We start from the raw sequence: 10,533 nt of genomic DNA, 5'->3' as shown, positions 1-10,533 counted from the left end.
TCTAGCCCAATATCAAGGAGATTTTTCTCCAATGTTTTATTCTAGGAGTTTTACACTTTCAGGTTAAATCACAATGGGATATCATCACACATCTGTTAGAATGGTGGTTGAAAAAAGACAAGAGATATCAAATGTTGGTGAGCATGTGGAGAAAAGCCCTTGTACACTGCTGGTGGGTATGTAAATTCAACCATTTGCACAGAGAGAGAGAAGCCAGAAATCTAATTGGCAAGAAATTACCCTTTTGCCAGCATAACAGACTTCTGGGTTCCATTTCCCTGAGCAGCCCTAGTGATCTGACTTGTGGCACCATCACCCTGGGGGCCAACCTGAATCATAAAGGAAAATTATTTATTATTTTTCATCCTGGTCAGAGCAAAATACATGTAGTAAAACACAGACATTAGCCACTCTGCTTAGCACCACTGGCGAGCCTTCAATTTGCCCCCAGGTGGGCCTCCTCATCTTCAATCCAACCTCTGACTTGGAGTTTCAACATGTGGTCTCTGGGCAAAATGGTCACCATGAGTAATAGAAAAGTTAGAAAAGGTAAAAGAGAGAGAAAAGCATTGCCTGTGTCAGGGTGCGGAAGACGAAATATCAGGGAGGCCAGAGAAAGACTCACCCACTGCAGCAACACTCAAAAGTTCAGACAGCTGCGGCTGCTGTCTGGAAGGGATTTTTTTCCCAGCAGTCCCATCAGCTCTTGAGTTTCCCCTTTCAGAGAGAAGAAAGCTCCCCATATCCCACGATCCTGTACATGCCTAACCCTTTTACCTGCAGCCATCACCAAAGACTGCAAGACAGATTAATTCAAAGAGAATAGCAGTTAACATCCCATAGTGCCAAACCTGTTCTTAGCTGAGAGGGAGTTTACTGAGAGGGCCCTCTAATCCCTAAATCTTATAAGGGACTCTAACCTTCCTAAGTTGGGCCTCTAACCCAAGGTTGGTCAAAGTCTTTGCCTTTTATTAAGAGGGGTCTCTAACCCACTCTGTCGTAGGAAAGACTCTAACTCCCCTAAGTTGGGCCTCTAACCCAATCCCGTTCTTTTTTTTTTTTAGACAGACTCTCACTCTGTCACCCAGGCTGGTGTGCAGTGGTGCAATCTCGGCTGACTGCAACATCCTCCCAGGTTCCAGCGATTCTCCTGCCTCAGCCTCTGGAGTAGCTGGGATTACAGGTGCACGCCACCACACCCTGCTAATTTTTGTATTTTTTAGTAAAGACGGGGTTTCACCCTATTGGCCAGGCTGGTCTTAAACTCCTGACCTCGTGATTTGCCCACCTTGGCCTCCCACAGTGCTGAAATTACAGGCATGAGTCACAGCTCCTGGCCCCCAATCCCATTCTTTACCCGAGTACCCCACCACTTACCAAAAGTCATCTAATCAGTGCTGCAGTCTATTGACTTTGGGTCAGGGGTGTCCTCAGTATTGTCCCTTCAGGATTCACCAGAAAGATGTTACCGGACCCCACCACTTACCCAAAGTTAGCCTTTGGGTCAGGGGTTTTCTCAGTATAGTCGTTTTCTTGGTCACCACAAAGATGTTACAGGACCCCAATGCTTACCCAAAGGTAGCTGTTGGGTCAGGGTTTCTACACTGTAGTCCCTTCTTTGGTCACCAGAAATATGTTACAGGAAAGGGGTCCTGATCCACACCTGAAAAAACAGTCCTTGGATCTCACGCAAGAACGAATTCGGGGCTAGTCAACAGTGCAGTGTTAAAGCAGGTTTATTAAGAAAATAAAGGAATAAAGAATGGCTACTCCATAGACAGAGCAGCCCCGAGGGGACATTGCTATGGCTTTTGTAAACTGGTGGGAGTTTACATAGTTACAACTGGTGGGAGTTTACATAGTGCTGGTGGGAGTGTAGCAGTGAGGACAACTAGAGATTACTGTCATGACCATTTTGGTTTTTGTAGGTTTTGACCGGCTCCTTTACTGCAACCTGTTTTATCAGCAAGGTCTTTATAACTTGTATTTTGTGCTGACCACCTTTCTTATCCTGTGACTTAGAATGCCTTATCCATCTGGGAATGCAGCCCCGTAGGTTTCAGCCTCATTTTACCCAGCTCCTATTCAAGATGGAGTTGCTCTGATTCACTTGCCTCTGACATGGCTGTGGTCTGATGCATATCCGTTCTAGGGCAAGAGACCCAGGACAAGGAGAGTCTCTCACCCATGGTTTTTACCCTTTCCAGCCACTTAAACAGGTGTGGTGGTCTGTCTGAGGCCCTCAGCCCTCAGGTGGGATTTTCATCTTGTGGTGCAGTGGGAGAAACTGTGGCACAGAGGCCATGAATGGTGAAGTCAGGGAGACTCTGTGACTGGAAAACATGTGCCCCCAGTTCCAGCACAACTTCTCCAGGACTCACAGTCCTTGGGCTGTGCTGGTGGGCTGCTCTTGGCATATGACATCCTGGTGGGGGTCAGCACCTTGTTGAGGTGGCACTGAGTTTGCAGAAAGTAGCAGATTCTGTAGAACCCACAGGGATAAGGGGACGTTTCCTTTTGTTCCTAAGCAGATAGCTACAGATAGAAGGCCAGATATCTCCACAGGTGACCTCACTCACCCTGACAATGTAAATTAACAGCTTATCTTCACAGTACAAGACAAGACTAGAACTTGTCCCTCCCCTCCACCCTTCCCAGCCCCCCAACCCAAGAGGAATACTTATTTGATTGCATTCTCCACTCTGTGTTGGCTTTATCTTGTGTAAAGTGCAGATTTGCTGAGCATTTGCTAAATATATCCCTCTACTGGCTCCTTTTCACATGCAATGTGTGGATTCAACAAGCCTGATGGAAGCCTCACAGTAATGTGGCCATACCTTCCCTCTTATTTTTTCTTTCCGCTTCTCCCTCCTGCCTGCTGTACCCCTTTTAAAGACTGAAATCCTCAAAATCCTCCTCAGAAAAAGTAGAGATCACAGACCCTACTTGCTTTAATTGTTTCACTGCATCATACTACACGGTACAGTGTGATGCAGTGAAACATCACACTTCGCTCCGTAAACATGTATAATTATCATGTCTTAATTATATGATGTTTCACTGCATCGCATTGTACCATATACACTGTACAGTGATTCAACCAGAGTAACTAGCATGTTTAACACTTTAAACATTACTTCCTGTGCTAATAAAGTTCAAAATCCTCTCTTCAAGCTATGATAGAATGAACAGTACATTATTATTAGCTATAGTCATTATACTGTGTAATAGAACATCACGATTTATTCTTCCTAACTGTAACTTTGTACCCAGTGACAAAGCTCTCCCCATTGCCTCAGCCTTCTGCCATTGCTAACCTCTGGTAACCACCACTCTGCTCTATTTCTATGAGATGGACTTCTTCAGATGTCACACAAGTGACAGCACATGGTCTTTTTCTTTCTGTGCCTGGGTTATTCCACTTAACATAATGTCCTCTAGGTTCATCCATGTTGACACAAATGATGGAACTTCATTCTGTTTTATAACTGAACATTATTCCTGTGTGTGTGTGTGTGTTTGTGTATATACAACATTTTCTTCATTCATTCTGTAGATGGGCACTTATACACTGTTGGTAGGAATGTAAATTAGTACAATCATTTCCCATTTCTATAGGAAGAACAGCAGGGAGGTTTTTCAATAAATTATAAATCAGACTACCATACGATCCAGCAATCTCATTACTGAGTATATATCAAAAGGAAACAAAATAAGCATGTCAAAAAGATAACTGCACTCTCATGTTTATTAAGTAGCATTCACAATAACTAAAACCATTATTTCTTCTAAGTATTTCTTAATTTACTTTTTTTTCATGTATTACACCCTAAACTTTTAAAGGATTCATGTCTGATTTCCAGTTTCTGAAACTTATGAGTCACTGATTCTTTGACTATTGCTTTCCTATTTAGGGAGTCTGGTAAAACAATTAAATGCTTTTTCTTTCTTCTCAATCTAATCCTCATATATAAATATATGTATATTTTCTATTAATTTCCCTTCTATAACTTATATGACTACATTAATTGTGATCAGCATTTCACTTTACTAGTCCTTTTTTCAGCTCAGCCTATTTTAATATGTAATTTGTTGGTTGTACATTAAATTGTTTTACAACACTTTCAATACTTTACTTTTCATTTGTCTCTTTTCCAAAGATAGCTTGACAAGCTCATAGTTTCTTTCCATATTATTTTGGTTTCTTGTTTTTCCATTTTATTGACTGAAACATTTAAATATAAATTCAATATCTGAGATTTATGTGCCATATTTCTTCTGATGCTTCACTCCAGTAGTTCATCTCCTTGTGTGCAACATAATTTATAATTTAATCCTCACATATGGGAGACACCACATTCTGACACCTGCAGGCAGTTTCTCTTTGTTTATTCCATTTGCCTTATCAGAAGGGAACAACCCACATGGACCTGACATCCTTGTGATCAGACGCATCTGGGTGGAGCACGGGCCTCTTAGATTGATTACTTCTCTGGATCATTATCTTTATTTACTTCCAGTCCTGGGAAGTTTTTTTAATTTCCTTTCAAGTATATTAGGCATTCTGTGAATTCCTGTAACTTCTTGGTGATTTTAATTGTCGGCATTAAGTGTTTAAAGTATATTATTTTTCTGAAAAGCAGAAATATCAATAGTTGCATATATGAGTGAAATATTTTACATAGATTTTCTATGGCATCTATCACCACCTCATGAGAAATTCCAAGTTTTTTCATTTGAAACACCCCTCCCATCAATAGACCATATTGTAATAATTCATAGAATGATTACTTTTATATCATTAGACAATTAATTATATATTATGTACATATTTTTGAAATACCCCACTGCAATAAATAGTATATGGTCAGAAGTATTGTTTTCTCTAACATAAAACTAATATGAGTAAAGTTATTTACCTGAATTCAGATCTTTTGGCTTCAATTTTCATTCTGTCTCATTAGCACTTGCCTAACCCATAAAAGATATCATTTGTATTTTTTGTTTAATTCATAATTTATTGAAATAAGTTATTTAATGTTATAATGTTTTTATGGCAATTTAGGACATTTTCAATAAATATATTGAGCTTGAGTCCCTGGCTAAGTATTCCTTTTGTACTAGAAATCAGATTTTTCTGGCACAACTTCTTTGCCTGCAATACTACTTATAAAATACATGAATGCCAGCACATGACTATTTCAATACTGTACTCAGTTGTTCATGTATAAATATTCATTAGCTATGAAACAAACCAGCTACAAATGCTGAATGTATAGTACATATCAACAAATTCAAATTCTTCACAGAAGAAAACAATAAAAGACTAATTTTCTATGACATGTCACCTGTTCATTAGTTCTTCAATATGATTTAGGCTATTCCAAATATAAGAAAATGTATGCCTCACTATCCATGTTTTCTCAAAATTTTTTATCTAAGTCCTAAGGGCATAAAAAAGGATGTATATTGTCAGATTTACTTTTGTAGACTTTCGATATTTCTTTTGCTGTGCATCTTAGTATGAATATATGGAGCATCTTATATTCAGTTTCTGTGCATCTTAGTATGAATATATGGAGACAAAGACAAATGTACATTTAAGTGGTTATATGAATTTTGCTTATATGGCTAATTGCTTATATGGATGTTGTAAATGACAAAATAAAATAGTAAAGTTTGATAAACTCATCAGTGCCCTGTGAACTTTAGTTTACTTACTGTACAACTTAATTCAGTCACTAATAATTAGTCTAAAAACTGTTTTTTAAAAGCCGCAAACCGCATTTTATTACACATTTCTGAATCAGGAAGGGATAAACTGTGACATAGTTTCCTTGTGCTACTGACTTTTTTGGGGGAGAAACGTTCTGCAATAAGTTTCCAAACTCTATTTTTAAAAAAGCTTGAGTTTTCTTCTGTGATTAACCTTCACTCCTCAGTCCCTTTTACCCAAGGAATGATTCCTAGGTCATCTTTTGGAAGTTTAGTTTCTGGAAAGTTTTCAGCAATCCTCTCCTGTGCTTTGTCCTAGTTTTCATTGTTTTTGTTGTTGTTGTTGTTGTTGTTGTTCTTGTTTAGGAGAAGGTGAGCCTCTTTAATTGAGGATGGTTTGTCTGTCTCCAATCCTGCTTGTGTTTGCCAAAGTTGAAGCTGTATTGGAGTTTATATTCTCCCACCATCCTTCCCCAGGCCTACTAATGTTTTCAACATATCTTCTTCAACATCTTGTGACCTTTGTCACTATCAGTAATTTCAGAATGAACAGATGCAGGAGCATCATCTCTTTGGAAATTTCCTTCACTTCCAATCTGTTCCTTATGTTTTACAACTCTATCTTTATATTTTAGATTCTCCAATATCTTATCATCTTTGTAGTCTGTATTCTGTAAAGCATATTTTACTGATATATTTCTAAAATCCTTTTCTTCTTTCCAACTCCTTTCCTTCTTAGTTAATGTTGGACCAACAAATGATTCATCTTTCTTACCAAGGAAAGGTGAGATCTAACCTGCACTGGTTCACATCCAACATAGCTATTACTGCCAGGGTGAATATAATAAGATAACACAGTCTCTCCAATTTTTGCTTTATCTCCATGCTCAAGCACATAAGGGTCACATTTAGTTTTCAGCTGAATAATCCGTTTTTCATTAACAATTGTTACATTTTGACTGCCCGATACAAAAGGACACAACTTTGTAAGTCATGGTCAAAATAAATTTGTGCGTGAAACTTACTGACACCAACTGCAGGGATTCGAAGAGTATGCTCCATATCATTTTCTCTTTCAATTGTAGCAGGTTTTACAGCAGTAATGATGAAGAGTGATCCTGTCTGTAACAGGGGTGATTTAATGACAATTACTCTTATACATGGGGGCCACAGTTATTCCTCATCTCTCTCTTCAGTATCTTTTGCAGTTGTATTGCCTTCACTGGTAATGTCTTCATCATAACTACCCTCGGTCTGAGAGTCTGTGATTTCACCTTCTTCTGATTCACTATCACTGTCTGCGACTTTCTCATCTTTAAATAAAGTTGAATTGAGATGTTTTCATTAAAAGGAGATTCCATAGTATTTCCACTAATTGGAACAGTGACTTTTGGGGGATTATTTTTGTGATGAATGCCTATTTTGGCCTTTCTTTCACATTTGTAAAATTGTCTTTCCCATTGCAGCTTGTATGTTCAACACTGAAGGCTTTTGGATCCTCTGAATTCAAATCCTTTTCCTCATTTTTTTTTTTTTTTTTTGTAGAAGAATCTGGATCCTCTCTTTTCTCAATTTTTTATCTTTGTTTTATGCTATAAGTCTGATAAGGTTGCAAATCTACTTGAGAATGAAACTGACAGGGAGCACTTTCCACCTCACGGTAGTAATAAATTGGATCATAGTATATTTGATTCTCAGAATCTTAATAGAAACCAGTGCTGTGGTAAAAACACGTCCAGTATTTTCATTATAACTAAATCCAGTCTGTGATACAGCCGCTTCTGCTGCAGCTCTCAAACTTCCAGCTAATGAAGAACCTTCTAAGGACGTATCTTTTGCTGCTAATGCAGATGCTGGCTCCTGTGAATTTGAGGCAAATGACCCTTTTGTCTACATTTAACATTTGCTGTTCTATCAGTACCAGGGTGAGCATCATATTCTATTTATAACTGGTCTTTAGAATTCAGAGCAGGAGTTCCAATATCCTGATCTTGCTGATCTGATAGTTCAGTCACTCACTTTATTTGGAAGACTAACATCATTAGAGTAGGACTAAAAATAATCTGAGATTGACCAAGGAGCACGGTTTTCTGTGAGTACTTCTACATCAGACTTTTATTATCTTCATTTCTCCCACAGTGGAGTACGTTACTGAGTTCTTCCAGCTGTGTGCGGAGCTCCTGGCCTTTGCTCTTTTTGCTCTGGAGCAGCCCTACTGTGCGAGACCAGCTTCTCCCATTCCCGCACCTGCCACGTGCAGCTTCGCTTTAGCGTTTCAGCTTCTCCGCCTTCAGCCTCCGCTGGGCCCGCTCGAGCTTGGGGAGAGGGCGGGGCGGCCACAGCGAAGGCGATGGCGGCTGGGACCCGGCTCCGACGCTGTGAGTTCGGGCGCGAGACAGCTGCGTCCTCGGAGTGGCTCCGCGGGGCCGAAGCGGAGGCCGCGGAGCCACAGGCCACGGGGGCGCGCGAGCAGTCACAGGCAGCCTTCCTGGCCGGGAGGCTACCAAACGCGGAGCCTAACGGGACTGCGGCAAGGAGCAAAGGGATGGCGATGGCCCTGCCCGATCTGTGCAGCATGGAATCCTGGGAATGATTGTACCTTCCCCAGCTACGGAGACAGCGGGAGGAGCGTCGAAGTCCACGGGCCAGAAGCGCTCCCTCCGTTCCCGAGTTGAGCTGGAAACAGTGGCGAATAGTGTTTTAAATTGAGTATCCATGTGGCTAGATATGACCTGCTGGTTACTCTTAATTTTTTTCCACATTTATTGAGCTGTGATTGACAAACTGAAAAGTGTACATTTTTAGGGTGTACAATAGAATGTTTTGAGACGTCTGTACACCTTTAAATTATCTCAATTAAACTAGTTAACATATCTATCCCCTCACATAGTTAATGTTTCTGTATATGTGGTGAGAGCACCTGATATCTACTTTTGTAACAAATTTCAAGTACACATTAACTATAGTCACCGTTCTGTACATTAGGTCCCCAGCAGTTACTTATCTTATAACTGAAGGTGTGCCCCTTCCATGGATATCTCCCTGCTTTTCCCACTTCCTAGCCCGTGGGAACCACCGTTCTACTCTCTGTTTCTATGTGTTTTTTTTTTTTATTTTTTATTTACATTTTTAGATTTTACATACAAAAGAGATCATGCAGTATTTGTTTTTCTGTATTCGGCTTATTTCACTTAGCATAATGTTTTCAAGTTTTATCAGTATTGTTGTAAATGAAAGAATTTCATTTTTTATTAAAGCTGAAATTATATATCTCTCAGTTTATCTATTTATCTGTATCAGAGCAGTGCAGATGCCCTTGACGATACTGATTGTACGTCCTTTGGCTATAGACTCCGAATTGGAATAAATGGTATTTTTAGTTTAAAAATTGTAAGGAACCTCCATACTCTTTTTCATAATAGCCATAATTGCTGCACCAATTGACATCCTCAGCAACAGTGTACAAGTGTTCTCTTTTTCTGCACCCTAACACTTTTTATCTTTTGACTGTTTGATAATAGGTATCCAAACACCACAATAAGGTGATACCTCATTGTGATTTTGATTTTAATTACTCTAATAACTAGTGATGTTGAGCATTTTTTATATACCTGCTGGCCATTTGTATATCTTTGGAAAATTGCTATTTATATATTTTGCCCAATTATTAATCAGGAAATTGCTTTTAATTCTGCTGTGGGTTCTTTTTTTGTATTGATTAGTATGACATACATTTTGGATAGTAACATACTATCCTACATATGGTTGAAAAATATTTTCTCCCATTCATTATAATGCCTTTGTATTTTGTTGATTTTTTCCTTTATTGTGCAGAAACTTTTTACTTTGACATAGTTCCACTTGTTCATTTTTGCTTTTGTTGACTGTGCTCTTGGTGTCAAATCCAAAACATCATTGCCACGACCACCGTCAAGGAGGTTTTTCCCCATTTTTTAGAGGATTTATGATGTCCGTTCTTATGTTTAGTTTTTATTTCATTTCAAATTCATTTTGTGATGATATGAGAGAAAGGTTCACTTTTTGTCTGTGCATATCTAGTTTTTCCCACACCACTTATTGATGTGTTTATCTTTTCTCCATTCTGTGGGATGGATTGATTGTATATTTGTGAGTTTATTTCTGGGTCCTCTATTCTGTTCTATTGGTTTTGATGTAGGTACTATACTATTTTGATGACTATAGCTTTGTAATACAGTTTGAAATCAGGAAGTGTGAGGCTTCCAGCCTTTTTGTTCTTCTCAGTATTTGGCTATTTGAGGTCTTTTGTGGTTTCATACTAATTTTAGAATTGTTTGTTCTACATTTTTAATAAAAAGGCATTAAAATTTTGATAGAAATTTATTTAACTCTGTAGATCACTTTGTGTATTATGGATATTTTGACAATATTAATTTTTAGAATCCATGAACACAGGATATATTTCCCATTTTGTATACTGTAATTTCTTTCCTCAACATTTTATACTTTTCAGTATGCAGATCTTTCGTATTCTTTGTTAAACTTATTCCTAAGTATTTCATTCAATTTGATATTATTGTAAATGGAATTATCTTTATTCCTTTTTCAGATATTTTGTTGTTACTGTAAAAAAATGCAACTGATGTTCATATGTTAATATTGTATCCTGAAAATTTACTGAATTAGTTGGTTAGCTAAAACAGGTTTTTTTGTTTGTTTGTTTTTGGTAAAATAGTGGGTATTCTGAAGTCAGGTTAAACTTTAAATAGATAGTTGCTATTATCATTTCAAAATTCTTTAAAATATAACCAGATGGATTCCTGCTTTCATGAATTCAAT

General features: G+C 38.3%; 1 pseudogene; it reads right to left on the bottom strand.

Annotated features, from left to right (window-relative positions):
* Positions 1-5,931: 5,931 nt before the first annotated feature.
* On the bottom strand, positions 5,932-9,665 carry LOC129040541 (angiogenic factor with G patch and FHA domains 1-like; annotated as a pseudogene).
* Between the last annotated feature and the right edge of the window lie 868 nt (positions 9,666-10,533).

The sequence above is a fragment of the Pongo pygmaeus genome, chromosome 1 (genome assembly GCF_028885625.2).
Source record: "Pongo pygmaeus isolate AG05252 chromosome 1, NHGRI_mPonPyg2-v2.0_pri, whole genome shotgun sequence".
Lineage (NCBI taxonomy): Eukaryota > Metazoa > Chordata > Mammalia > Primates > Hominidae > Pongo > Pongo pygmaeus.
This window is presented reverse-complemented; position numbering and strand designations above follow the sequence as displayed.